This window comes from Lithobates pipiens, unplaced genomic scaffold (assembly GCF_037356315.1).
Source record: "Lithobates pipiens isolate NorthernLeopardFrog02 unplaced genomic scaffold, aLitPip1_a1.2 Scaffold_13, whole genome shotgun sequence".
Taxonomy (NCBI): Eukaryota; Metazoa; Chordata; class Amphibia; order Anura; family Ranidae; genus Lithobates; species Lithobates pipiens.
The window spans coordinates 364,858,813-364,868,793 of record NW_027507718.1 but is presented as its reverse complement, the minus strand read 5'-3'; the positions used below and the strand labels follow the sequence as shown (position 1 = coordinate 364,868,793).

The window sequence follows — 9,981 nt, the reverse complement described above, 5'->3', positions numbered from 1 at the left end:
AGTTGTTTTTTTTCCTATCAGGGGCGGGACAGTAAGCCACGCCGCGCGTTTATAGGTTGTGTAGGTGGGGCTTGATAGATACTTTCCAAGAGTTTGAGGCGTGGTTTAGCCTCAGCCCGGTTGGCCGCGGGGTGGGCGGGGTTTTATACGTATTGTGGGGCGTGTAAATAGTAGAGTAATAGATGGGAGAAGCGTGAAGTGGGTGGGACTTTTGGATGAATGGGCGGGGCGTGAGGTTAGCGGCTGAGGGGGCGGCGCGGTGCGGTGCTCGGGAGCTGGACGCATTTTGGAGCCGGGGGAGAGTGGAGAGCGAAGGACAGGTGAGCTGGGCAGCCGTGCATGGGGCGCCTATGTATGGGGGGAAGCTGTCATCGCATGGAGGTCACAGCCGGCATACTTGTCAGTGAGCTGCAGGACTTAGAGCGCTGCGTGTGTGTGTTCAGCCACACAACTTATCCCTCCTCTGATCATCATTCTTCTAATTAGCTCCGGTCACCCCTAAGATAGATGTATGGAGGAGATACATTCTGTCCTATGGTGGGCGCACATCTTCTATACGAACCAACCTTCCTGATGTCTGCAGTTGTAGCATCACCCTGATCTGTATGATGTCCTCACTTCTGTGCCATTTCATCATCACAGGGAGCTATAGAACGTCTCTGTATAATATCCCCTATAGGGCCCCTGATCCCAACTCCTCTGTATAATAATCTCTATAGGGGCCCCTGATCTCAACTCATGTATAATAACCTCTATAGGGGCCCCCAATCTCATCTCATCTGTATAATAACCCCTATAGGGGCCCCTGATCCCAACTCCTCTGTGTAATAACCTCTATAGGGGCCCCAGATCCCATCTCCTCTGTATAATAACCTCTATAGGGGCCCCTGATCCCAACTCCTCTGTATAATGACCTCTATAGCGGCCCCTGATCCCAACTCCTCTGTATAATAACCCCTATAGGGGCCCCTGATCCCAACTCCTCTATAATAACCTCTATAGGGGGCCCTGATCTCAACTCCTGTATAATAACCACTATAGGGGCCCCTGATCCCAACTCCTCTGTGTAATAACCCCTATAGGGGCCCCTGATCCCAACTCCTCTATAATAACCTCTATAGGGGGCCCTGATCTCAACTCCTGTATAATAACCACTATAGGGGCCCCTGATCCCAACTCCTCTGTGTAATAACCCCTATAGGGGCCCCTGATCCCAACTCCTCTGTGTAATAACCTCTATAGGGGCCCCTGATCCCATCTCCTCTGTATAATAACCTCTATAGGGGCCCCAGATCTCAACGTCTGTATAATACCTTCTATAGGGGCCCCAGATCCCATCTACTCTGTATAATAACCCCTATAGGGGCCCCAGATCCCATCTCCTCTATAACCCCTATAGGGGCCCCAGATCCCAACTCCTCTGTATAATAACCTCTATAGGGGCCCCTGATCCCACATCACAGGGACCCATAGAACCCCTCTGTATAATAACCTCTATAGGGGCCCCAGCTCCCACATCACAGGGACCTACAGAACTCCACTGTATAATTTCTTTAGGGGCCCCCCATTCCCACACCACAGGGAGCTATAGAACGCCTCTGTATAATAACCCCTATAGGGGCCCCTGATCCCAACTCCTCTGTATAAGAACCCCTATAGGGGCCCCAGCTCCCACATCACAGGGACCTACAGAACTCCTCTGTATAATAACCCCTATAGGGGCCCAACTCCCACATCACAGGGACCTACAGAACCCCTCTCTATAACAAGCCCTATAGGTCCCCCATCTCTTCTATAGGACCCCACCTACCTGACATGTCTGTACTCGCCACATCACAGGGACCCATAGAACTCCTCTGTATAAAAAAAACCCTATAGGGGCCCCAACTTCCACATCACAGGAGCCCATATAACTCCTCTGTATAACACCTATAGTGGCCCCAGCTCTCACATCACAGGGACCTATAGAACGCCTCTGTATAACCCCTATAGGGGCCCCAGCTCCTACATTAGAGACCTACAGAACGCCTCTGTATAATAACGCCTATAGGGGTCCCAGCTCCCACGTCACAGGGACCTACAGAACTCCTCTGTATAATTACCCCTATAGGGGCACCAGCTCTTCTGTAGGATCTCACCCACCTGACATGTCTGTACTCACCACATCACACGGGGCTATAGAACTCCTCTGTATAATACCCCCTACAGGGGCCCCAGATCCCACATCACAGGGACCTATAGAACTCATCTATAATAACCCCTATAGCGGCCTCAGATCCCACATCACAGGGACCTACAGAACCCCTCTGTATAACAAGCCCTATAGGTCCCCCATCTCTTCTATAGGACCCCACCTACCTGACATGTCTGTACTCGCCACATCACAGGGACCCATAGAACTCCTCTGTATAAAAAAAACCCTATAGGGGCCCCAACTTCCACATCACAGGAGCCCAAATAACTCCTCTGTATAACACCTATAGTGGCCCCAGCTCTCACATCACAGGGACCTATAGAACGCCTCTGTATAACCCCTATAGGGGCCCCAGCTCCTACATTAGAGACCTACAGAACGCCTCTGTATAATAACATCTATAGGGGTCCCAGCTCCCACGTCACAGGGACCTACAGAACTCCTCTGTATAATTACCCCTATAGGGGCACCAGCTCTTCTGTAGGATCTCACCCACCTGACATGTCTGTACTCACCACATCACACGGGGCTATAGAACTCCTCTGTATAATACCCCCTACAGGGGCCCCAGATCCCACATCACAGGGACCTATAGAACTCCTCTATAATAACCCCTATAGCGGCCTCAGATCCCACATCACAGGGACATAGAGAACGCCTCCGTATAATCTCTATAGGGGCCCCAGCTTCCACATCACAGGGACTCCTAGACCTCCTCTGTACAACCCCTATAGGGGCCCCAGCTTACACATCACAGTGACCCATAGAACTCTTCTGTATAATACTCCCTATAGGTGCCCCAGCTCTCACATCACAGGGACCTACAGAGCTCCTCTGTATAATAACCCCTATAAGGGCTCCAGCTCCCACATCACGGGGACTTGTTTAACTCGCCTTTAGGGGCCTCAGCTCTTCTATAGGTTCCCACCTACCTGACTTGTCTGTACTCACCACATCACAGGGACCTATAGAACTCCTCTGTATAATAACCCCTTTAGGGGACCCAGTTCTTCTATAGGATCACACCTGCTTGCAATTAGAGGGTGATGCTGTAACTCCTGTATATATTTACTATAGTTGATCATGTTGTACAGTCACATCAGTCCTTGTCCTCACATGTAGACAAGAGCCAATAAACCTGCATATCTTTTTCAGTGTAGGTGCAAACTCCATGCAATAAGGGTCGCTCCTTACCAAATGCAGTGCCAACCAGGCGTTTTCCCACATGGGAACTTGCTGCCCTCTGCAGATGTGTGCAGTTATTAATTTGTCATGGCACCCCCATGCATCTGGTGTTCACGGCCACCAAAATGCATGGTACCATGCGGTTTGGTGTGGCAGGATTGTGAAATTTGCGCCTGCCATGCTTTTTGCACTTTTAGCAGCCTATTGGAATTCATGGTCTGGCGAAAAATGTGCAAAAAACGTACACACTCAGATGCACCAAGATGGTGTGAACCAGCCCTTAGCGCCCAGGTGGGATTTGAATAGAGGACCCCTGTGCTGCAAAGCAGGCATGTCAGCCCCTAAATCACTATGCTACCCACTTAGTATGTCCTAGCAGCGACAGGCAACCTCGGCCCTCCAGCTGTGGTGAAACTACAAATCCCATAATGCCTGTGATTGTTAGGGTTTTGTAATGTCTCATGGGACTTGTAGTTTCAAAACGGCTGGGGGGGGTGCGGCGCAAGGTTGCCTACTCCTATCCTATGGTGTCCTCAGCTCTTATGTCTGGTTATATAGGATCCAACCTTCCTGAGCATTCTGTAGTGATGCTACTTGTCTGTATATTATGCCCAATAGTGTCTTCGGGTCCCATGTCTGGTTATATAGGATCTAACTTTCCTGAGCAGTCTGTAGTTATAGGGTGCTGTTATGTCTCCTAATCCTCTTGTATTGAATTGCAACTGTAAAACCCAGCACAAACTGCTGGCACTATAAAAATTTTGTATGATAATGAAATAAAATAACTCATTTGTATAATCCAACCATTTTCAACCAGAGTTCTGTGAAATGTTGGGGTTCCTCCAGATGGTGCTCGGGGTTCCTTGAGCAGTTCTCCACTGTCCAGCAATAAAAGAAGATTTTTCCTATGACCACCAATCTTAAGGAGGCATTTCTCTAATGATCTCCAATGTAAGCAGGCGTTTTCTATAATGACCTCCAATCGAAGGAGGCATTTCTCCAGTGCCCACTGACCCGTGGAGGCATTTCTCCAGTGCCCACTGACCCGTGGAGGCATTTCTCCAGTGCCCACTGACCCGTGGAGGCATTTCTCCAGTGCCCACTTCTCTACTGACTACCGTATATACTCGAGTATAGGCCGACCCGAATATAAGCCGAGGCCCCCAATTTACCCCCAAAAAACTGGAAAACTTATTGACTCGTGTATAAGCCGAGGGTGAGACATGGCTGTCCATCCCTGTGTGTGTGTCCGTCCATCCCTGTGTGTCCGTCCATCCCTGTGTGTCCATCCATCCCTGTGTGTGTATCCATCCATCCATCCATCCCTGTGTGTGTGTGTGTGTGTGTGTGTGTGTATTCATCCATCCATCCATCCCTGTGTGTGTGTGTGTGTGTGCATCCATCCATCCATCCCTGTGTGTGTGTGTGTGTGTATCCATCCATCCATCCATCCCTGTGTGTGTGTGTGTGTGTGTGTGTCCGTGCAGCCTTGTGTGTGTGTGTGTGTGTGTCCGTGCAGCCTTGTGTGTGTGTCCAGCCTACCTGTGTCCCAAGCCTCCGTCCCGAGCCGCCGTCGTCCCGAGCCTCCTCCGACCCGTGCCGTGCCTCCTCCGTCCCGTGCCTCCTCCGTCCCGTGCCGTGCCTCCTCCTTCCCGTGCCTCCTCCGTCCCGTGCCGTGCCTCCTCCGTCCCGTGCCTCCTCCGTCCCCTGCCGTGCCGATGGATCGCCGCTCTTCTCGGCGGCCATTCTACAATTCAAAATTCCGCCTCCGCCTGTGATAGGCGGAACACTCAATTTCCCAGCAGCCTGTGTTCCGCCTATCACGGACATCCTCTCATACTCGTCCGTAGTATGAGAATGAGCGGATGTCCGTGATAGGTGGAACACTGACTGCTGGGAAATTCAGTGTTCCGCCTATCACAGGCGGAGGCGGAGAAGGAGGCGCGGCTTTTAAATTTTAATGTCCGCCGTCTGTCTGCTCGATACGCTGATCGAGCAGTCAGACAGCGGTGACTCGAGTATAAGCCGAGGGGGCACTTTCAGCCTCAAAAAAGAGGCTGAAAATCTCGGCTTATACTCGAGTATATACGGTATATGTTTTGGGTGTCATACTCTGGGTATCAAAAAATCAGGAGCTAACCTACTTAACTAAGTGGGAGGAAGAGCTGGGGATGACCGTCCCTAGATCAAAATGGGAAAGAGCGTTTCTACTAACACACAAATTTATCTTTATCAAATAGACATCAGGAAAGGAATTACAAAACCTTCACAAGATGGTATAGATGCCCGGTAGATAGGCATAAAATGAAGAGGTATGTTGGAGATGCCAAAATGCAAGAGGTACAATGTCGCACATATGGATTACTGTCCGCGGGTTCAGATATTTTGGTCAACAATTTATAATGTATATCAAGCTATTACAGGACAAAGTGCACAGCCAGATGTATTAGTTTCAGTCTTGTCAATGATCCCTGGCTCTATGAAGGCTATAAAAAAAACGCATGTTAACAGCAGCACGGACTGTCATAGCTGAAAAATTGAGGAAAAAGGTAGATCCCGCTATTGAGGAATGGGTGTGAGAGATGGGCGAGATACAGTCCCTGGAATTGATGATGATGATGATGATGATGATAATGACAGAAGTAGGTTTAATGGAACAATCCTTAACCACTTCAGATCCGCGCTATTGCCAAATGACGGCATTAGCGCGGACCTACATTTTCAGGACTACGTCTATTGACGTCGTCCTGGTTACGAGCGGCCTGCGTGCCCCCCGAGGGGCGCGCGCGGCGCGCTCTGTGATCGGCGAGTCCGTGAGACTCGCCTGATCACCGATCCGTGTAAGGGGTCGATCCCGACCCCTTATCACGTGATCAGCTGTCAGCCAATGACAGCTGATCATGTGATAGAACGGAGCCGGTAATCGGCTATTATTCCTCCTCGCGCTGACAGCGCGAGGAGAGAAAAAAAAAGCCGATCACCGGCGGCCGTGATCGGGACATCAGTCCCGATCACGGCCATCAATACAAGGGACCACCTGCCACCTGCCTGTGCCCACCTGCCTCCCGCAGTGCCATCCTGAAGTAAAATAAAAGAAAAAGTCAGTGCCCCCCGTCAGTGCCCCCTGTCAGTGCCCACAGTGCCACCCACAGTGCCACCCAATCTGCCTCAAAGGTGCTGCACCCCAGTGCCGCCCATCAGTGCCCAGCAGTGCCGCCCATCAGTGCCCAGCAGTGCCGCCCATCAGTGCCCAGCAGTGCCACCTATCAGAGCCACCTATCAGTGCCACCTATCAGTGCCCATCAGTCCCATCTATCTGTGGTACCTATCAGTGCCCATCCGTGCCACCCATCCGTGCCACTTATCCGTGCCACCCATCCGTGCCATCTTATCTGTGCCCATCTTTGCCCATCAGTGCCGCCTTATCTGTGCCCATCGGTGCCGCCTTATCTGTGCCTATTAGTGCCGCCTTAACTATGCCCATCAGTGCCCACCAGTGCAGCCCATCAGTGCCCACCAGTGCAGCCCATCAGTGCCCACCAATGCAGCCCATCAGTGCCCACCAATGCAGCCTATCAGTGCCGCCTAATCAGCGCACTTCAATGAAGGAGAAAAATGACCCGTTTGCAAAATTTTATAACAAACTATTAAAACATGATTTTTTTTTTTTTTTTTTTTGCATCTTTTTTTGTTTGTTTAGCAAAAAATAAAACTCCGAGCTGTAACTAAATACCACCAAAAGAAAGCTCTATTTGTGGGAAAAAAATGATAAAAATTTCATTTGGGTACAGTGTTGTATGCCCGCGCAATTGTCACTCAAAGTGCATCAGCGCTGAAAGCTGAAAATTGGTCTGGGACTGAGGGGGGTTTAAGTGCCCAGTAAGCAAGTGGTTAAAAACATGGTAAAAATGGGAGGAGTTCAGAACCTCAGCAACTCTATCAAATTATTCGTAGAGCAACATTACAGGGCCTCTTTGTTTTTAGTTTTCCCTTTCCTTTTTCCCTTTCCTTTTTCCCTTTCCTTTTTCCCTTTCCTTTTTCCCTTTTCCCTTTCCCTTTTCCCTTTCCCTTTTCCCTTTCCTTTTTCCCTTTCCTTTTTCCCTTTCCTTTTTCCCTTTCCTTTTTCCTTTTTCCCTTTTCCTTTTTCCCTTTTCCTTTTTCCCTTTTCCTTTTTCCCTTTTCCTTTTTCCCTTTTCCTTTTTCCCTTTTTCCCTTTTCCCTTTTCCTTTTTCCCTTTTCCTTTTTCCCTTTTCCTTTTTCCCTTTTCCTTTTTCCCTTTTCCTTTTTCCCTTTTCCTTTTTCCCTTTTCCTTTTTCCCTTTTCCTTTTTCCCTTTTCCTTTTTCCCTTTTCCTTTTTCCCTTTTCCTTTTTCCCTTTCCTTTTTCCCTTTCCTTTTTGTTTGTGGTTAGTGGGTTTAAGTGAACGTTTGTCTGGTATGTATGTGTTTGGAATAGATTACTAGAGTGATTGGGAAAATAATAGCTATGAGCACAGAATTATATATAGGACAGAAAGTTATGAATCAATTGTAAAATTGAACCTTTAATATATCCAATACATTTTTTCTTGTGTATATGTTGTGTAAAAAGGAAAAAAATATAAAATAAAGATTATATTAAAAAAATACTCTGGGTATGCCACTATTCTTTAACTTTTTGATCATTCTAATGTACTATGAATGGTAGACATGTCGGGTGCCCTGAGACCTGAACATTATTTCAGGGTTTCCTCGGGGTAAGGATTTTTTTTTTTTTATATATACAGGTGGCTGTTTACATGCATTGTTTATGATTGGCTATGATGCTTTGCACCATGGCAAATCTAATACGGCATCTTAAGCTGACAGGTGGCACAGTCAAACGCTTGGCTCTCAGTTGTATTAGTTCTATATTAATTGTAAAAAAAAAAAAAAAAAAAAAAGAGAGGTGACAGGATCACCTCCTGAAAGCAGTCCACTGTGGATCACTTTTCAAAGAACAGGCTGATGTGAACCCAGCCTAAGAGGTTGAGAATGGCTTGGTATATCATATTCTAGGATGTCCTCTTATATCTTACCATCCTGACATGTCTGCCAACCCTGCATCTTTATAATGTGTTCTATAGTGTTTTTAGCTTGTATATTTTCCTCTTCTATGATTTAAACTTTGACATATCTGCAGTTATAACATCACACCACATTAACGTTATAGCACTGCTCATTTTCTTTTATATACAGTGGCAATAAAAAGTATTTGAACCCATTGGAAGTAACTGGTGTATGCAGTACTTTTGCCATAAAATGTGATCATCATCTAAGTCACAACAATAGATAAACACAATGTGCTTAAGCTGATAACACACAATTCCAATTTTCTTTTCTTTATTGAACACACAAACATTCATAATACTGTAGGGAAAAAAGTAAGTGAACCTGTAGGCTAATTATTTCAACAAAAGCTAATTGGAGTCAGTAGTTTGCAGACCTGAAGTCTTGTTTAAAAAATAGAATGCTGAGGTGTGGTTTAAAAAAAAATTAAGATTGCTGTTCATAGGAAGCATCAGTCGATGTGAGCCATGCCTTGCAAAAAGGAGCTCTTTGAAGACATACAATTAAGAGTAGTTGATCTGCATAAAGCTGGAGTGGGATACAAAGCAATCTCAGTGTTTAGAGATCCATCAGTCGATATTTAGACAAATTGTATGAATGGAGACCATTTAGTACTGTGGCTACACTTGTAAAAATTGGGGGCCCAGCCAAGATGACTCCTAAGGCACAATGCAGAATCCTCAATGAGGTAAATAAGAACCCACGAGTAACAGCTAAAGGCTTGAAGACATTGGAACTGGCAAACTGTTCATGATTCTGGCATACAGAAGTCTTTGAGCAGGCAGGGTTTCCATGGAAGAACACAACAGAGGAAGCCACTGCTCTCCAAAAACCTGCAACGCTACCGGGAAAATGTTTTGTGGACTGATGAAACAAAAGTTGAATTGTTTGGGAAGAATATTCAGCATTATGTACAGTGCAAAAAGGCCACAGCTTACCAACACCTTCCCAACAGTGGAGGGAACATCGTGATTTGGGCTTGCTTCGCTGCCTCAGAGTCTGGACCACTTGCCATCATTGAGGGGAAAATACATTTCCAAGTTTACAAAATTCCTGCAGGATAATGGCAGGCTGGCTGAACTGAAGCTTAGAAGTTGGGTGATGCAGCAAGACAATGACCTTAATCATCAAAGTAAATCCACAACGAACTGGTTTAATAACAAGAAAATGGGTCTTTTGGGTGGCCCAGTCAAAGACAGGACCTTAACCTTGCATATCCCTGCCATAGAGGATCTGTGGAACGATCTCGAGAGCTGATCACTCCAGACATCCTACAAATGTGTCTGAGCTGACACAGTTTTTTGTAAAGAGGAACAGTCAAAAATTCCTCCCGAATGTTGTGCAGGTCTGATCCAGAGCTACCTACAGCGGTTGATGTCATTGCTGCCAAACGAAGTTTGAACTGCTAATCACTCCAATGGTTAACTTCTTCCAGTACTGTGACTGTTTAATTGGTGTGTTCAATACAGACAAGAGAAATTAGAATTGTTTGTGTGTTAGCACATTGTTTTGTCTT

At 47.0% G+C, this 9,981-nt stretch overlaps 1 protein-coding gene across 2 annotated transcripts in view; it reads left to right on the top strand.

The window, feature by feature from the left end:
• The first annotated feature begins 209 nt into the window (after positions 1-209).
• Positions 210-9,981, top strand: part of MFAP3L (microfibril associated protein 3 like) — a 72,459-nt gene continuing 62,687 nt past the window's right edge. For both annotated transcript variants that reach the window (XR_013272331.1, XM_077477203.1), the window contains exon 1: positions 210-320. The gene's annotated coding sequence lies outside the window, so the exon portion shown is untranslated. The remainder of the gene's footprint in view (positions 321-9,981) is intronic.